The sequence below is a fragment of the Mustela nivalis genome (genome assembly GCF_964662115.1).
Source record: "Mustela nivalis genome assembly, chromosome: 9".
In the NCBI taxonomy this organism is placed as follows: Eukaryota; Metazoa; Chordata; class Mammalia; order Carnivora; family Mustelidae; genus Mustela; species Mustela nivalis.
The window spans coordinates 37,948,049-37,967,135 of NC_139028.1; positions in this window are offsets into that span (position 1 = coordinate 37,948,049).

Here is a 19,087-nt window from a genome sequence, read left to right on the forward strand (position 1 = left end):
CAAAGCCCTAAGGAGCTGCAAAAGCCCACAGATTAGGAAAAAACTGCACAAACTCTGAGACCACCCTCATCTATGGAGGCCATCCCTGGATAGTAATGCACATTCCTACACTCAGCTTGAGATCTGACCTCCAGTCAGCCACCCAGGTAGCTGGCCCCAGAGCCAGCAGACCCTACCTGCCATGCCCCTAGGGCCTAATCCTAACCCTACCTTGGGTTATCAGGCATCTGTCCCTAGAGGCCTGGTCTAGAATCGCTCCATACAGGCAGCCCATGGGCCACAAAACAGAACTTCTCCTGCCCCCACTGAAGGAAACCTTGCTATTAGGAGCCATGTAAATCCCTCAGAATAGAGGAAACCTGCATGGCCCGGAGGTGAACTTCACATTCAGAGGCCGTACTGGACACATACCCACATTGTAACCCTTAGCCTGAGCCCCATTCTCAACTCAGGCCCCCGAACCCTGGTTAGCTTGCTACAGAACCAACAGATCAGGCCTGCCATGTCCCTATGCCTTAATCCTAACCCTAGGTTGGATTTTCCAGCATCTATATCCAGAGCCCTGCTCTCAAATCCCTCGATAGTGGGAACCCCTGAGCCATAAAAGAGGACTTCGCCTGTACCCCAGAAGGAGTGCTTCCTCTTTGCAGCTGCACAAAACCCTCTAGTGCAGGAGAAACCTCCATGGCCCTATGAGACCACCCTCACATTTTGCAGCCCTCATAGAAACAAATTTCAGCCTGAGCAACTGCTTGACACTTGCCCTATTTGAGATTCTGGGACCTCGCCTCAGCTTCTGCAGATTGGGCCTGCAATGCCCTAGGCCCTAATAATAACCTTAGCTTGGGTTTCAAACTTCCATCCCCAGAGTCCTGAACCACAAGCACTCTAGTTTGGGATCTCTGGAGTCACACAACAGGACTCTGCCTGCCCTCCAGAAGGAAACCATGCCATATGGAACTGCACAAAATACCAGTTTAGGAGAAACCTGAACACTCCTGATTCTAACCCCATTTAAGGAGGCCATCCCTCAACAGTAAAACACATTCTGACATTTACCTTGAGCCCCGACCTCCAGTCAGTCACCCAGGTAGCTGGTCCAAGAGCCAGCAGATAGGACCTGCAATGCCCCTAGACCTTAATCCTAAACCTAGATTGGGGATTCAGGCATACATACCCAGAGCCCTCCTCTTATATCCCTCCATATGGCACACACATGAACCATAAAACAGGACTCCTGTACACCAGAAGGAACCTTGCTTTTTGCAGGTGAACATAAACCCCAGAGCAGGAGAAAACTCTATGGCCCCATGAGGCCACCCCAACATTCAGCAGACCTCATAGACACAAACTCCAGCCTCACACTTGCCCCTACATCAGATCCCAGGGAGTTTGCCTCAGCATCTGCAGATCAGAGAGTCATGCCCTAGGCCCTAACTCAAACCCTAGTTGGGGTTTTCAGACTTCTGTCTCCCAACTCTTGGCCCACAAGACCTTAAGAATTGGGACTCTGGAGCCACACCACAAGATTCTGCCTGTCATCCAAAAGGAAACTATGTCCTATGGAGCTGCAAAAAAAGCCCAGATTAGGAGAAACATGCATGGCCCCTGAGGTTGTCCCCTAGTTCAGAGGCCACATTGGACACAAATCTATATTGTGACCCTGAGCCTGGGCACAATTTTCAACTCAGCCCCCTGGGTAGCTTGCAACAGAGCCAGCAGATTGGGCCTGCCATGCCGCTGGGCCCTAATCCTAGGTCTAAATTGGCTTTCAGGCATCCATACCCATAGGCCTATTCTCCAATCCTTCCATATGGAGAACCCCTGAGCCATAAAATGGGGCTCCTACTGTCCTCTAGAAGGATACCTTGCTCTTTGTCCCTGCTTAAAACCACCAGAGTGGGAGAAACATCTATGGCTCCATGAGGCAAGCCCCACATTCTGAAATCCTCATGGATACAAACTCCAGCCTGATTGACCGCCTGACTAGTATTCTATATTCAGATCCCAAGGAGCTCGCCTCAGAGTTTGAAGATCAGGGCTGCCATGCCTTCGGCCCCAACCCAAACCCTAGCTTGCATTTTCCAACTTCCATCCCCAGAATCATGCCCCACAAGCCCTCCAGATTGGGGACTCCAGAGCCACACCAAGGGACTCTGCCTGCCCTCCAGAGAAAACTATGCCCTATAGAGCTGCACAAGTGCACAGATTAGGAGAAACCTGCATGGCTGCCGAGGCCACCCCCATTTATGGAAGCCAGCATTGGACCTAATACATTCTGCTACAGCTCCAACCAATAGTCATCCACCCAGGTAGCTGGCCCCAGAGCCAGCAGTTTGGATTTGGCATGTGCGTCGGCCCTAATCCTAATCCTAGCTTGGGTTTTCAGACATCTGTCCCCAGAGACCTGGTCTAGAATCCCTCCATGTAGAAGACCTCTGAGCCACAAAACACAACTCGTCCTGACCCATGCCCCCCAGGAGGAAATCTTGTAATTTGGTGCTGTGTAAAACCCTCAGTGTAGGAAAAACCTTTATGGTCCCTGAGGCCACACACACTTCGGAGTCTGACCTGGACATAAACCCATATTGTGACCCTCAGCCTGAGCCCCCTTTTCAATTCAGTCCCCTGGGGAGCTCACTGCAGAGCTTGCAGATCAGGTTTGCATGTACCTAGGCCCTAATCTTAACCCAAGATTTGGTTTTCAGGCATCCATACCCAGAGCCCTGCTCTTGAATGCCTCCATAAGGAGGGCCCCTGAGCCATAAACTAGGAGTCCTCCTGACCCCCAGAATGAAACCTTGCTATTTTGACATGTGCAAAAACCCTGCAGTGGGAAAAAAAACCCATGGACCCATGAGGCTACCCCCACATTCAGCGGCCCCCATGGACATAAACTACAGCTTGAGTGACCATGTGAAACTCCCCCCTAACTTCAGGTACTGGGGAGATCATTTCAAGCTCTATAGGTTGGGCATGCCATGCCCTACGCCCTAACCCTAACCCTAACGCTAGCTTGGGTTTTCAGACTTTCATCCCCAGTATCCTTTCCCACAAGTATCCTCTCTGGTAGCTACAGCGTACAAAGAGAATACAATACAGAAGCATGCTTTTTGTCTCCCAGGAATGGCCATGCCATGTGGTTCCATAATGATCCTGGAAGGAAGCCACCTTCACAGAACAAAATTCATCTGGGAGGACTCCCAAATCCCTTGTCCTGGACACTAGATCCCTCTGAGGCTGGGGTCACACAGAGGAACAGAGATTCCCGCTGCCCATCCGGATTTAAAGGACGCCTGCTGTTCCAGGACAAAAGATTCTGAAATAATTAATGGGCCTGCCAGACAGCCAGGCACCTGGGAGAGAAATCTACTCCAAGCAGGAAGGACAGACCGAGAGACAAAAACTGACAGCCTTGTGTGACATATACCATGACATGGGACACTCAGGAGGACTGTGGGTGTGCTGGGTTGGCCAGAATGGAGGTCAGGAGGATCAGGAGTGCTCCGGGAGGATGTGGCCGCTGTGCCCTTGGGTGGCTACATGTGTCAGTGTGACTGGGCATTTGCCAGACCAGAAAAAACAGTGCAGGCGAGGGGCAATGTCCCTAATCTCTCCCTAAACTGCAAGGCAAAAGTTCGGGAATCATCTTTCAGTACGATTTCATGTCACATGTATCCGGGAGACCCTTAAGCTGATTGTGTAGAACATGAAGTATGTAGTTGACTGTGGCTTTCAAGTCTGAGGGGTGGGGGTCAGAGCACACTGGATATTTCATACTCTACTTTCAGAGTATGATGACTTTTCCCGCCTTCATCTCCAACACAAGCACAGGAAGCAAAGGAAACTCAGATCTACACTTTGACATGTCAACAGAAATCTGAAAACCCAAGTTCTCCCAGGAGCTAAATCTTCATGACCAACATGATGGACAGGGGAGGCAGACACCAAGGAACCAAAAGAATACACATATTGTGCATGTGAACTGGCCCACTTCTCTACCTGTCGGAAGCAAGCCATGCCTGCCTGGAGGGAATCCCACTTGCACCTTGTCCATCTGTCTGCTGCCCTTGAGCAGAGCAGAGGATGGGCTGAGCTTGGTGTGGGTGTCATGGGGTGATGGCCAGTGGGCAACAGATGCTACCTCCTGAGGACCTATATAGCACCAGCTCCTGGTCCTCAGCTAAGATGAAACAATATTTATGTTTAGTGACCTATTTCTGGGGACAGGGAATGTGCTCAGTGCTTTGGTGACTATATTTTTTAAAAGCCCCTTAGGCATCTAAGGACAATCAACAGCCTCCAGAAGCAGAGAAAGAGCCACGCCCAGGAACCAAGAAGACAGACCAGAAAGGCTCTGCACAGGCCAGTTTGCATTTCTGTAGGTCTTCTGGAGCTAGACTGCCCCCAGTGCCCCTGGGTATCGTGGGTCAGGCCCGGCGCACACCCTGATGCTGCACTGTTGGAACCCATGACAAGCCTTCTGGTCCCTTCCTCTGCGAGACACCCCCTATCCCTGGATGACCCCAGCCTGCTTCTTAGAACTTCCATTCCCCTTTTTGACTCCATCGTTCACTTTTCCCATCATGGCCATAATACAGAGTACAGTTGAACTACTTTCTATTCTGTCATTTAAATCTAATTTTATCATAGTTGCTCTAAAACTAAACCTTGCATCATTTATCCTGATGTAGAATCACTTGTTGCTTTGCATGACTGAACTGTGGATTCTGAGTGCCCTCACAGTTTCATGGGGCTAGTGTCCAGGGCTAGGTCCTCACTAAGCCAACCCAGAGGGCGCAGTGAAGGCCTGACACAGGCACTGCTGTTTTTGTGCAAGTAAGGCAGCACAGCCAAAACCTGGGTTTTGGATCACAATGGCTCATGGCCTCTCAACCACTTCGGATGGCATGGGGGCACACCCTGAAGATACTTGCTAGTCCAGTGTCACCCTGGGAAATTTACAAGGAATAGCCATTGTGTCAAAAGGGGGAAATTAATAGGAGTGGGGATGATGGGAGTCGGAACTCCTGAGAGAGAATCCACCTTGAGGACTGCCCAGAACTTCCTAGGAGTTCATCCCATTGTCTTGCATGAATCAATTCAACTAAATACATTTCCTCATTTTAGAAATGATGAGTCTCGGGATGCCTAGGTGGTTCAGTTGTTTAAGTCACTGCCTTCCCAGCATCAGGGATCAAGTCCCACATTGGGCTACTTGCTCGACAAGGAGCCTGCTTCTCCCTCTGCCTCTGCCTGCCATTCTATCTGCTTATGATCACTCTGTTTCAATCTCTAACTAATTAGTAAAAAAATCTTAAAAAAAAATAAATGATGATCCTCAAACTCCGATAAAATGACTCTCCTAGGTCATAAGGGAAATCAGTGAAAGAGCCAGACTGAGCCTGGAGATGGCCTCAAGCAGGTTCCCCCAGAGCGGTTTCAGCTAGAGATGCAATCACCTATATATCTTTGCTGGACTCACCGATTCTCATGGGACTCTTCATGGGATCTATTCTGGGAACAAGGGTCATGTCAGTGCCACAGAAACCTCTGACACTGGTTCTAATGAGACTCTGCGATGTCAATGAAGTCCCAAGCCATAGGCCATCTCAGAGTTTGTCTGCAAAGATACAGTTGGTGGGAAAGCAACATGCTGACAGAAGGTGGAGGAAAATGTAAAAGCTGGGGAAAGAAAGGTTGCTCACGTCCCATCTGGCCCTGCATGATATGCGGTGTTCAGCAGTGTAAGTCCCCCAAACACCTTTCAGTGGTTTCACAGAAATCACCCCTAAGGTTTGAAGTTGAGCTTCATACATGGGTCATGAGCATTCTGGTCAGCTCATGGAAGCATGACACAGAACATAATGAAGCCACAGCCTTGACAGATGTATAGTCATGGAGCAATAGCTTTCTCCAAATATATTCTGAAATGGTAAAATAAAAATCATTGATAAAACATGGATTTTTTGATTAAAAAGAAAACCATACTTGTTGAATTAGTAAGTATGTATGGAGTATCTACTTAGTGCAAATGTATAGCTCTAGTCCCACCTGGGAACTTCCAATGAGTGTAGGATATAATCAATAAACCAACAATAGGAAGGAATGCAGGCTAAGGGCTAAGAGAACCATTCCATTCAGAGACGCCCATTAAGGAAGCCCAATGAGAAGATGCTTTTGGCCAAGACCGGAAAGACAGGGCCAGCAAATTCATCTGTGAGAAGAGTCACAGAGCAATTCAATTTTTAATTATCTTGATGATAAAACATAAATGTCAGGAAATATTGTCTTAAGTGTTGCTTTGGAACATTCTGTTCTTCTCCATAACTATTTGGGTTACATGCTATTTACTCAATGTAAAATACTCTCAGAAAATGTCTTATTTAAGCATGGACATCTTGTGTTAAAGTCAAATATATTAACCCTAGAAAACCCCTCAACCCTAACCCTAACCCATGACCCTAAATCCTGAATCCAACCCCGACCCTCGGGTGGTTTACCAGGGGTATTTCCTCAGAGACCTGGCTGGCGCCACAGTCCCAGGGACTGGGGAAACCTAAACAATTTCAGAGGAATCCGCCTGCCGCCCAGAAGGAAACCATGGCATTTGGAACCCCGAAAATGATTCAGAGCAGGAGAAATCTTCATGGCCACCTGAGGCCACCCCCACATTCCATGGCCTGTTGGACACAAACCACACCCTCAACTCAGCCCTCTGGGAGTCTTGCCACACAGCTGGAAGGTTGAACCTGCCATGATCCTAGGCCCCAATCCTAACCCTAGGTTTGGTTCCTAAAGGACCATACCCAGTGGCCTGGCTCCAAATCCCCAGGGAATGGGGACACCTGAGCGAAGCATAGTCTCATCCTACAACAAAGTCAGAAATCATGCCCTTTGGAACTGCATAAAGGACTTAGAGCAGGAGAAATCTGAATGACATATTGAACCAATCCCTGCTTATTTATATTTTCATACCAGACTGAACACAGAGCCTCGGCCCGATACTCTCCTTAACTCTGGCCTTCAATTCAGATGTCTCTGAAGGTCTCCATACCTAAGCAGACCACACCTTCCATGATCCTGGGACTACCCCTAATCTAGCTGAAGACATAGGCAAAAACACGAACATACCTTTCTACTAAGAGGACATACAAGTGACCAAGAGACACACAAAAAAGTGTTCTACAGCAATAGCCATCAGGAAAATACAAATCAAAACGACAGTGAGATACCACCTTACAACAGCTGGCATGGCTAAAATGATCAAGGCAGGGAAAACAAATGCTGGCGAGGACATGGTGAGAGGGTAACACTCTTACACTGCTGGTGGCAATGCACCCTTATACAACCACTCTGCCACATGTTATCGAGTTTCTTACCAAACTTAAAAATAGACAACACAGCAATTGTACTGCTGGGTATTTAACCCAAAGATACAGATTGTGGGGCATCTGGGTGGCTCAGTGGGTCAAGCCTCCAGGATCTCAGGGTCCTGGGATCAAGCCCCACATCAGGCTGTCTGCTCAGAAGGAAGCCTGCTTCCCCCCTCCCTCTGCCTGCCTCTCTGCCTGCTTGTGATATCTCTCTATCTCTGTCAAGTCAATAAATAAAATCGAAAGAAAATACAGATTGAATGAAAAATAGTGGCACCCCCCCCCCAGTGTTCATTATAGCATTATCCACTCTAGCCAAACTATGTACAGAGCGCTGATGTCCATGGACAGATGAATGGATAAAGAAGATGTGGTTCATATCTACAACAGAATATTATTCAGCCATCATAGAGGATGAAGACTAACTATCGCATCCACCTGGATGGAACTGGTGGGTATTACACTGAGTGAAATAAGGCTATCAGAGAAAAGCAAGTGTTACATGGGTTCACCTATGTAAAATAGAAGAAACACCACAGAGGATCAGAGGGGAAGGGGGGGAACTGAATGTGAAGTTGTCAGAGAGGGAGAAAAACTACAAGAGACACTTTATTACAGAAATGAACTCAGGATTGCTGGAGTGCAGTGGCGTGGGGGATGGGGCAACTGGGTGGTAGGCCTTAAAGAGGACACATGATGCAATGAGCACTGGGCAGTATACACATTTGATCTATTATTGAACACTACAGGTGTCCTATAAGTTGTTGTCCTATAAGTTGTCCTATAAGTGCTATAGTGTCCTATAACACTAATGGTGTCCTATAAGTTGGCTCATTGAATTAAGTTAAACAAAAAGAAGTCAAGCAAACACTCCTAAAAATTTGTATGGAACCACCAAAGATACTGAAAAGCCAATGCAATGTTGAGAAGAAAAACAATGCTGGAGGAATCACAATTATAGATTTCAAGTTATACTACATAGCTGTGGTCATCCCAACTATGGCACTGGCACAAAAATACACACAGTGACCTAGGGAACCGGATAGAAGCTCAGATATAAACCCACAATTCTGTGGCCTATTAGTCTTCCACAAAGCAGGCAAGAATATAGAAAGGAAAAGAACAGTCTCTATAGTGTTGGGAAAACTGGACAGCTATGCACAGAAGAATGCAATTACTCTGCTTCCTTATGCCAAACAGACATAGAAGTTCAAAACAGTTTCAAGACATCAGTGGGAGACCTGAAACCATAAAAATCCAAGAGGGCACAGACCGTAACTTCCTGACATGGACCAAAGCAACCCTTTTCTAGACTGTCTCCTGAGGCAAGGGAATAAAGGCAAAAATAAACAACTGGGGCTGTAACACAATAAAGTTTCCACACAGCAGAAGAGCAAGGAAGAAGTAATAAGGGTGTGGGAGGTTGGGGAACCAGGTGGTAGGTATTGTAGAGGGCACAGATTGCATGGAACACTGGGTGTGGTAAAAAAAATAATAAATACTGATATGCTGAAAATAAATACATTTAGTTTAAAAAATAGACAACGTACTGAAAGGGAGAAAATATTCATAAAAAAAACCCTATGCAGTAAGGGGATAGTGTCCAAAATATGTGGAATGGCTACAACTTAACACCCCAAGATACAAATAATCCAGTTAAAAAATGGTTTGAAAATATCTTATCTCATTCCATCGTTTACCGTTGTTTCCTTGAATGTTTCCTTTGCTGTGCAGAAGCTTTTGATTTTGATGAATTCCCAAAGTTCATTTTCGCTTGGTTTCCGTTGCCTTTGGAGACATATCTTTTTTTTAATTAAATTAATTTATTTTTTCAGAAAAACAGTATTTATTATTTTTTCACCACGCCCAGTGCTCCATGCAATCCGTGCCCTCTATAAGACTATGATACTATCAGACTATGGACTCTGAAAAACAATATGAGGGCTTTGAAAGAGCAGGGGGTGAGAGGTTGACAGAAGCGATTGGTATGTATAAGAGAGGGCAGGGATTTCATAGATTACTGACCGTGGCAGAAAAACAAAGAATAATGTTACACTGGAAAGAAATTAAAAAGAAAAAAAAAAAACAGTTGTATGCTAATAAACTAAGCAACCTAGGTGAAATGGCTGCATTCCTAGGAAAGTATAAAATTCCAAAATTGAACCCGAAAGCAATGTAGAACCTGAATAGACCATTATCCAGTAACGAGATTGAAGTAGGGATCAAAAACCTCCCAAAAAAACAAGAGCTCAGGAACAGACAGCTTCCCTGGGCATCTCTACCAAACTTTCAGAGAAGAAATAAAACCTATTCACCTGAAGATCTTTCCAAAAATGGAAGCAGAAGAAAACTTCCAGACTCTTCTTATGTAGCCAGCATTACCCTGATCCCCAAACCAGGAAAAAACCTCACCAAAAAGGAGAATTTCAGACCAATATCACTGATGAATATGGATACTAAGAGTCTCAACAATATGCAAGCTCATAGGATCCAACAGTATATTCAAAAGATGATCCACCATGACCAGGTGGGATCTATCCCTGGGTTGCAAGGATGGTTCAACATTCACAAATCAATCAATGTCATAAACAAATTAATAAGCAAAGACAGAAAAACCACATGGTCATCTCAATTGGTGAAAAGAACACATTTGAGAAAATCCGGCTTTTGTTCCTGAATAAAACACTTCAAAGTAGGGATAGAGGGAACCTTCATCAGCTTCCTTAAGTGTATCTATGAAAACACCACAGTGAATACCATCCTCAATGGGTAGAAGCTGACAGCCTTCCCTTAGAGATCAGGATCATGACAGGGATGCCCACTCTCTCCACTCTTATTCAACATAGTATTTGAAGTCCTAGCAACAGCAATCAGACAACAAGGAGAAATAAAAGGTATCCAAATTGGCAATGAAGAAGTCAAACTCTCTCTTCACAGATGACATACTTTATATGAAAAACCCAAAAGACTCCACCCCCAAACTACTAGAACTCATACAGCACTTCAATAATGTGGGAGGATACAAAATCTTTCTACAGAAATCAGTGGTTTTCTTATCCTTTAACAATGAAAATACAGAAAGGGAAATTAGAGAATCAATTCCATTTACTGCAGCTCCAAAACCATAAGATACCTGGGAATAAACCAAACCAAAGTGATAAGCAATCTATACTCAGGGAACTACAGAACACTCATGAAATGAATGGAAGAAAACCATAAAGATGGAAGACCATTCCATGCTCATGGATCAGAAGAATAAACAGTCTTAAATAGTCTATACAGCCTAGAGAAATCTATCCTTTTAATGCCATTCTTATCAAAATTCCTCTGGTATTTTTCAAAGAGCTGGAGCAAACACAAGCCTAAAATTGGTGTGGAATCAGAGGAGATCCCGTATTGCTAAGGAAATGCCAAAAAGAAAAAAACAAAACTGGGTGCACCCTGTTGCCTGGTTTCAAGGGTTACTACAAAGCTGTGATCACCAAGAAAGCAGGGGACTGGCATAAAAACAGGCCATTAGAGCAGTGTAACAGAGTAGAGAGCTCATGTATGGACCATCAATATATAGTCAAATAATTTTCAAGAAAGCAGGAAAAAATATACAAAGGAAAAAATACAGTCTATTCAATAAATGCTGTTGAGAAAATTGGGACAGCTTTGTGTAGATGAATGAAACTCGACCATTCTCTGACACCATACACAAAGAGAAACTCGAAATGGATAAAAGAACTCAACCTGAGGCAGGAATCCATGGAGGAGAACATAAGCAGAAACCTCTTCAACATTGGCCATAGCAACTTCTTTCAAAATATGTCTCCAAAGGCAAAGGGAAAAAAAAGTGAAGATGAACGTTTGGGACTTCATAAATATCAAAAGCTACTACACAGCAAAGGAAACAGTCAACAATACAAAGAGGCAATCCACGGAATTCGAGTAGATATTTGCAAATGACAGTACTGACAGTACAGGATCTATAAAGAACTCCTGAAACTCAACACACACAACACAGATAATTCTATTAAAAAATGGGCAGAAGATACAAAGAGACATTTCTCCAATGAAGACATACAAATGGCTATCAGACACATTAAAAAATGTTTGTCATCACTAGCCATCAGGGAGATGCAAATTAAAACCACATTGAGATATCACCTTACACCAGTTAGAATGGCCTTAGAAAGATAGGAATCAACATGTGTTGGAGAAGATGTGGAGAAAGGGGAATCCTCTTACATTGATGGTGGGAAAGCAAGTCGGTGCAGCCACTCTGGAGAACAGTGTGGATATTTCTCAAGAAATTAAAAATAGAACTTCCCTCAGACCCTGCAATTGCACTTCTGGGTATTTACCTCCAAAGAAACAGATGGAGTGAAAAGAAGGGCCATCACTACCCCCAAATTTATAGAAGCAATGTCCATGGTCGCCAAACAGTGGATAGAACCAAGATGCCCTTCAATGGACGATTGGATAAGGAATATGTGGTCCCTATACACTATGGAGTATTAGGCCTCCATCAGAAAGGATGAATACCTAACATATGTAGCTACATGAATGGGACTGGAAGAGATTCTGCTGAGTGAAATAAGTGAAATAAGTCAAGCATAGAGAATCAATTATCATAAGGTTCCACTTATGTGTGGAACATAACAAATAGCATGGAGGACAAGGGGAGTTAGGGAGGAAAAGGGAGTTTGGGGAAATTGGAAGGGGAGGTGAACCATGAGAGACTATGGACTCTGAAAAACAATCTGAGGGTTTTGAAGTGGCGGAGGTGTGGGAGGTTGGGTACCAGGTGGTGGGCATTATAGAGAGCACAAATTGCATGGAGCACTGGGTGTGGTGAAAAAATAATGAATACTGTTTTTCTGAAAATAAATCAATTGGAAAAGAAAAAAAAAAACAACTAGGGGCATCACATTTCCTGATTTTAAGCTTTACTACAAAGCTATGATAACCAAGACAGCATGGTACTGGCAAAAATAATAGACATATAGACCAGTGGAACAGAGTAGAGAGCCCTGATATGGACCCTCAACTCTATGGTCAAATAATCTTAGACAAAACAGGAAAAAATATACAGTGGAAAAAAGACAGTCTCTTCAATAAATGGTGCAGAGAAAACTGGGCAACTATAAGTAGAAGAATGAAACTGGACCATTCTCTTACACCACACACAAAGATAAACTCAAAATGGATAAAAGACCTCGATGTGAGACAAAATCCATCAGAATCATAGAGGAGAATATAGGCAGTAATCTCTTCGATGTCAGCCACAGCAACTTCTTTCAAGATATGTCTCCAAAGGCAAAGGAAACAAAAGCCAAAATAAACTTATGGGACTTCATCAAAATCTAAACCTTCTGCATAGCAAAGGAAACAGTCAACAAAACAAAGAGGCAACCCAAGGATTGCGAGAAGATACTTGCAAATGACAGGACAGACAAATGGTTGATATCCAGGATCTATAAAGAACTCCTCAAACTCAACACACACAAAACAGACAATCATATTTAAAAAATGTGCAGAAGATATGAAGAGAGACTTCTCCAATGAAGACATACAAATGGCTATCAGACACATGAAAAAAAAGGTTCATCATCACTAGCCATCAGGGCGATGCACATTAAAACCGCATTGAGGGCGCCTGGGTGGCTCAGTGGGTTAAGCCGCTGCCTTCGCTCAGGTCATGATCTCAGGGTCCTGGGATCGAGTCCCGCATCGGGTGCTCTGCTCAGCAGGGAGCCTGCTTCCTCCTCTCTCTCTCTCTGCCTGCCTCTCTGCCTACTTGTGATTTCTCTCTGTCAAATAAATAAATATAATCTTTAAAAAAAAAAACCGCATTGAGATACCACCTTACACCAGTTAGAACAGCCAAAATAAGCAAGGCAGGAAAGAACATGTGTTGGAGAGGATGTGGAGAGAGGGAAACCCTCTTACACTGTTGGTGGGAACACAAGTTGGTACAGCCACTTTGGAGAACAGTGTGGAGATTCCTCAAGAAATTAAAAACAGAGCTATCCTATGACCCTGCAATTGCACTACTGGGTATTTACCCCAAAGATACAGATGGAGTGAAAAGAAGGGTCATCTGTACCCCAATGTTTATAGCAGCAATGGCCATGGTCAACAAACTGTGGAAAAAACGAAGATGCACTTCAAAAGACGAATGGATAAGGAAGATACACAATGGAGTATTATGCCTCCATCAGAAAGGTTGAATACCCAAATTTTGCAGCAACATGGACGGGACTGGAAGAGATTATGCTTAGTGGAATAAGATAAGCAGACAGAGTCAGTTATCATATTGTTTTACTTAAGTGTGGAGCATAAAAAATACCATGGAGGACAAGGGGAGATGGAGAGGAGAAGGGAGTTGAGGGAAATTGGAAGCGGAGGTGCACCATGAGAGACTATGGACTCTGTAAAAGAATCTGAGGTCTTTGCATGGGTGGGGGTGGGAGTTTGGGGGAACCAAGTGGTGCTTAATAGAGACGGTATGGATTGCATGGAACACTGGGAGTTGTGCTAAAACATTGAATATGGTTACACTGAAAATAATTTAAAAAATTAAACAGTTTTATGCCAATATGCTAAGCAACCTTTGTGAAATGAATGAATTTTTAGAAAAGTATAATTCCAAAATTGAACCGGGAAGAAATTCACAACATGAATAGACGTTTATCCAGTTTATCCAGTAACCAGATTGAAGCAGTGATCAAAAACTTCCCAATAAACAAGAACCTAGTACTTGATGGATTCACAGGAGAAATCTGTGAAAATCATCTTTCTTTCAGAGAAGAAATAACAGGTCTTCTCCTGAAGTTCGTTCCAAAAATTAAGCAGAAAGAAAACTTCCAGACCCTTTTTATGAAGGCAGCATTACCCTGCTTTACAAACCAGGCAAAGACCTCACCAAAAGGGAGAATTTCAGACCAATATCACTGATGAATATGGATACTAAGATTCTCAACAAGATCCTAGCTCACAAGATCCAAAAGTACATTCAAAAGATGATCCACCATGACCAGGTGGGATCTATCCCTGGGTTCAAGGATGGTTCAGCATTCACAAATCAATAAATTTCATAGAACAAATTATGAAGCGTAGAGAGGAGAACCACATGGTCCTCTCCATTGATGAAGAAAAAGCATTAGACAAAATCCAGCATCCGGTCCTGATTAAAACGCCTCAAAGTATAGGGATAGAAGGAACATTCGTCAAGTTCATGAAATGTATCTATGAGAAACCCACAGTGAATATCATCCTCAATGGGAAAAAGCTGACAGCATTCCTTTTGAGATCAGGAACATGACAAGGATGCCCACTCTCTCCACTCTTGTTCAACATAGTATTTGAAGTCCTAGCAACAGCAATCAGACAACACAGAGAAATAAAATATATCCAAATTGGCAATGAAGAAGTCACACTCTTTCTCTTCAGAGATGACATACTTTATATGGAACACCCAAAAGATTCCACCCCCAAACTACTAGAAGTCATAGAGCAATTCAATAGTGTGGGAGGATTCAAAATCTTTGTACAGAAATCAGTGGATTTCTTATTCATTAACAATGAAAGTACAGAAAGGGAAATTAGATAAACAATTGCATTTTCTACAACTCCAAAACCATAAGATACCTGGGAATAAATCAAACCAAAGAGGTAAACGATCTGTGCTTGAGGAACTTCAGAACACTCATGAAAGAATTTGAAGAAAACTAAAAAGACGGAAGACCATTACATGCTCATGGATCAGAAGAATAAACATTGCTGAAATGTCTATACTGCCTAGAGCAATCTATTCTTTTAATGCCATTCCAATCAAAATGTCACCCATATCTTTCAAAGAGCTGGAGAAAACACAAGCCTAAAATTTGTGTGGAATCAGAAGGGAACACCTATTGCTAAGTAAATGCCAAAAGGAAAAACAAAACTGGGAGGATCAGCTTGCCTGTTTTCAAGGGTTAGTACAAAGCTGTAATCACCAAGAAAGCATAGTACTGGCATAAAAACAGACACATAGACCTGTGGAACAGAGTAGAGAGCTCAGATATGGACCATCAACTCTATGGTCAAATAGTCTTCAACAAAGCAAGAAAAAATATACTGTGGAAATAAGACAGTCTCTTCAATAAATAGTGCTGGAAAAAATTGAGACAGCTTTTTGTAGATGAATGAAACTCAACCATTCTCTTACACCATACAAAAAGAGAACTCGAAATGGATAAAAGACCTCAACGTGTGCCAGGAATCTAACAGAATCATAGAGGGGAACTTAGGCAGTAACCTCTTCAACACTGCCCACAGAAACTTCTTTCAAGGTATGACTCCACAGGCAAAGGAAACAAAAGCTAAGATGAACTTTGGGACTTCATCAGTACGAAATGAAACTGCACAGCAAAGGAAACAGACAACAAAATGAAGAGGCAACCCACGGAATTGGAGAAGACATTTGCAAATGACAGTACAGACAAAACTTGAAATCCACAATCTATAAAGAACTCCTCAAACTCAACACACACAAAACAGACAATCATATAAAAATGGGCAGAAGATATGAACAGACACCTCTCCAATGAAGACATACAAAAGGCTATCAGACACATGAAACAATGTTCATCATCACTAGCCAACAGGGAGATGCAAATTAAAACCACATTGAGATAGCACCTTACACCATTTAAAACGGCCAAAATTAGCAAGAGAGGAAACAACATGTGTTGGAGAGGATATGGAGAAAGTGGAACCCTCTTCCACTGTTGGCAGGAATGCAAGTTGGTGCAACCTCTTTGGAGAACAGTGTGGAGATTCCTCAAGAAATTAAAAATAGAACTTCCCTATGACCCTGCCATTGCACTACTTGGCATTTACCCAAAAAATACATATGGAGTGAAAAGAAGGCCCAATGTTTATAGCAGCAATGACCATCATCACAAAACTGTAGAAAACACCAAGATTTCCTTCAACTGACGAATGAAAAAGAATGATGTGGACCATATTCACTATGGAGTAGTATGCCTCCATCAAAAAGGTTGAATACCTAACTTTTGGAGCAACATGGGCGGGACTGGAAGAGATTCTGCTGAGTGAAATAAGTCAAGCAGAGAGAGTCAATTATCATATGGTTTCACTTATGTGTGGAGCATAACAAATAGCATGGAAGACAAGGGGAGATAGAGAGGAAAAGTGAATTGAGGAAAATTGGAAGGGGAGGTGAACCATGAGAGAATATGGACTCAGAAAAAAATCTCAGGCCTTTGATGGGGCAGGAGTGGGAGATTGGAGGAACAGAGTGGTGGGTATTAGAGAGGCCACGGATTGCATGGAGCACTGGGTATGCTGCTAAAACAATGAATATGGTTACATTGAAAAGAAATTTAAAAAGTGAACAGTTGTATGCCAATAAGCTAAGAACCTAGATGAAAGGGATGCATTCCTAGAAAATTATAAAATCCCAAAACTGAACCAGGAAGAAATTCACAACATGAATAGACCATTACCAGTAATGAGCTTGAAGCAGTGATCAAAAACCTCCTAAAAAACAAGAACCCAGGACCTGATGGATTCCCTGGGGAATTCTACCACACTTTCAGAGAAGAAATAACACCTCTTCTCCTGAATCTCTTTCCAAAAATTGAAGAAGGATAACGTCCAGGCCCTCTTTATGAAGACAGCATTACCCTTATCCCCAAACCAGGCAAAGAGCTCAACAAAGGAGAATTTCAGACCAATATCACTGCTGAATATGGATGATAAGATTCTCAATGCTAAGATGCTAAGATCCTGGCTCATAGGATCCAACAGTACTTTAAAAAGATGATCCACCATGAGCAGGTGGGATCTATCCCTGGGTTGCAAGGATGGCTCAACATTCACAAATCAATCAATTTCATAGAAAAAATTAAGAAGCAAAGAGAGGAGAACCACATGGTCCTCTCAATTGATGAAGAAAAAAACATTTGACAAAATCCAGCATCTGTTCCTGATAAAAACGCTTCAAAGTATAGGGATAGAGGGAACATTAGTCAACTTCATAAAATGTTTCTATGAAAGACCCACAGTGAATATCATCCTCGATGGGTAAAAGCTGACAGGCTTCCCTTTGAGATCAGGAACATGACAAGGATGCCCACTCTCACCACTCTTGTTCTACAAACTATTTGAAATCCTAGCAACAGCAATCAGACAACAAAGAGAAATAAAAGGTATCCAAATTGTTAATGAAGAAGTCAAATACTCTCTCCTCACAGATGACATACTTTATATGGAAAACCCAAAACAGCCCACCCACAAACTACCAGAACTCATACAGCAACTCAATAATGTGGCAGGATACAAAATCATTGTACAGAAATCAGTGGCCTTCTTCTACATCATCAATGAAAATACAGAAAGGGACATTAGAAAATCAATTCCATTTAATACAGCACCGAAACCATAAGATACCTGGGAATAATCCATACCAAAGAGTTAAAGAATTTTTCTCGAGGAACTACAGAAAACTCATGAAAGAAATTGAAGAAAACAAAAAAGACAGAAGACCATTCCATGCTCATGGATCAGAAGAATAAACATTGTTAAAATGGATAAAAGACCTCAACGTAAGATAGGAATCCATCCGAACCCTAGAGAACATAGGCAGTAATCTTTTCTATATCAGCCACAGCAACTTATTTCAAGATATATCTCCAAAGGCAAAGGAAACAAAAGCCAAAATAAACTTTTGGGACTTCATCAAAATCAAAAGCTTCTGCACAGCAAAGGAAACAGTAAAAAAAACAAAGATGCAACCCACGGAATGTGATAAGATATTTGCAAATGACAGTACAGACAAAAGGTTGATATCCAGGATATATAATGAACTCCTCAAACTCAACACATAGGAAATAGGCAAACATATCAAAAAATGGGCAGAAGATATGAACAGACAATTCTCCAATGAAGACATACAAATGGCAATCAGACACATGAAAAAATGTACATCATCACTAGCCCTCAGGGTGATTCAAATTAAAACCACATTGAGATATCACCTTACACCATTTAGAATGGACCAAACTAACAAAACAAGAAACAACATGTGTTGGAGAGGATGTGGAGAAAGGGGAACCCTTTTACACTGTTGGTGGGATTGCAAGTTGGTGCAGCCTCTTTGGAGAACAGTGTGGAGATTCCTCAAGAAATTAAAAATAGAACTTCCCTATGACCCTGCCATTGCACTCCTGGGTATTTACCCCAAAGATACAGATGTTGTGAAAAGAAGGGCCATCTGTACCCTAATGCTTATAGCAGCAATGGCCACGGTCGCCAAGCTATGGAAAGAACAAAGATGCCCTTCAACGGACGAATGGATAAGGAAGATGTGCATATACACTATGGAGTATTATGCCTCCATCAGAAAGGATGAATACCCAATTTTTGTAGCAGCATGGACGGGACTGGAAGAGATTATGCTGAATGAAGAAAGTCAGGCAGAGAGAGTCAATTATCATGTGGTTTCACTTATTTGTGGAGCATAACAAATATCATAAAGGACAAGGGGTCTTAGAGAGGAGAAGGGAGTTGGGGGGAATTGGAAGGGGAGGTGAATCATGAGAGACTATGGACTCTGAAAAACAACTGAGCGGTTTGAAGTGGCGGGGGTGGGAGGTTGAGGTACCAGGAGGTGGATATTATAGAGGGCACAGATTGCATGGAGCACTGGGTGTGGT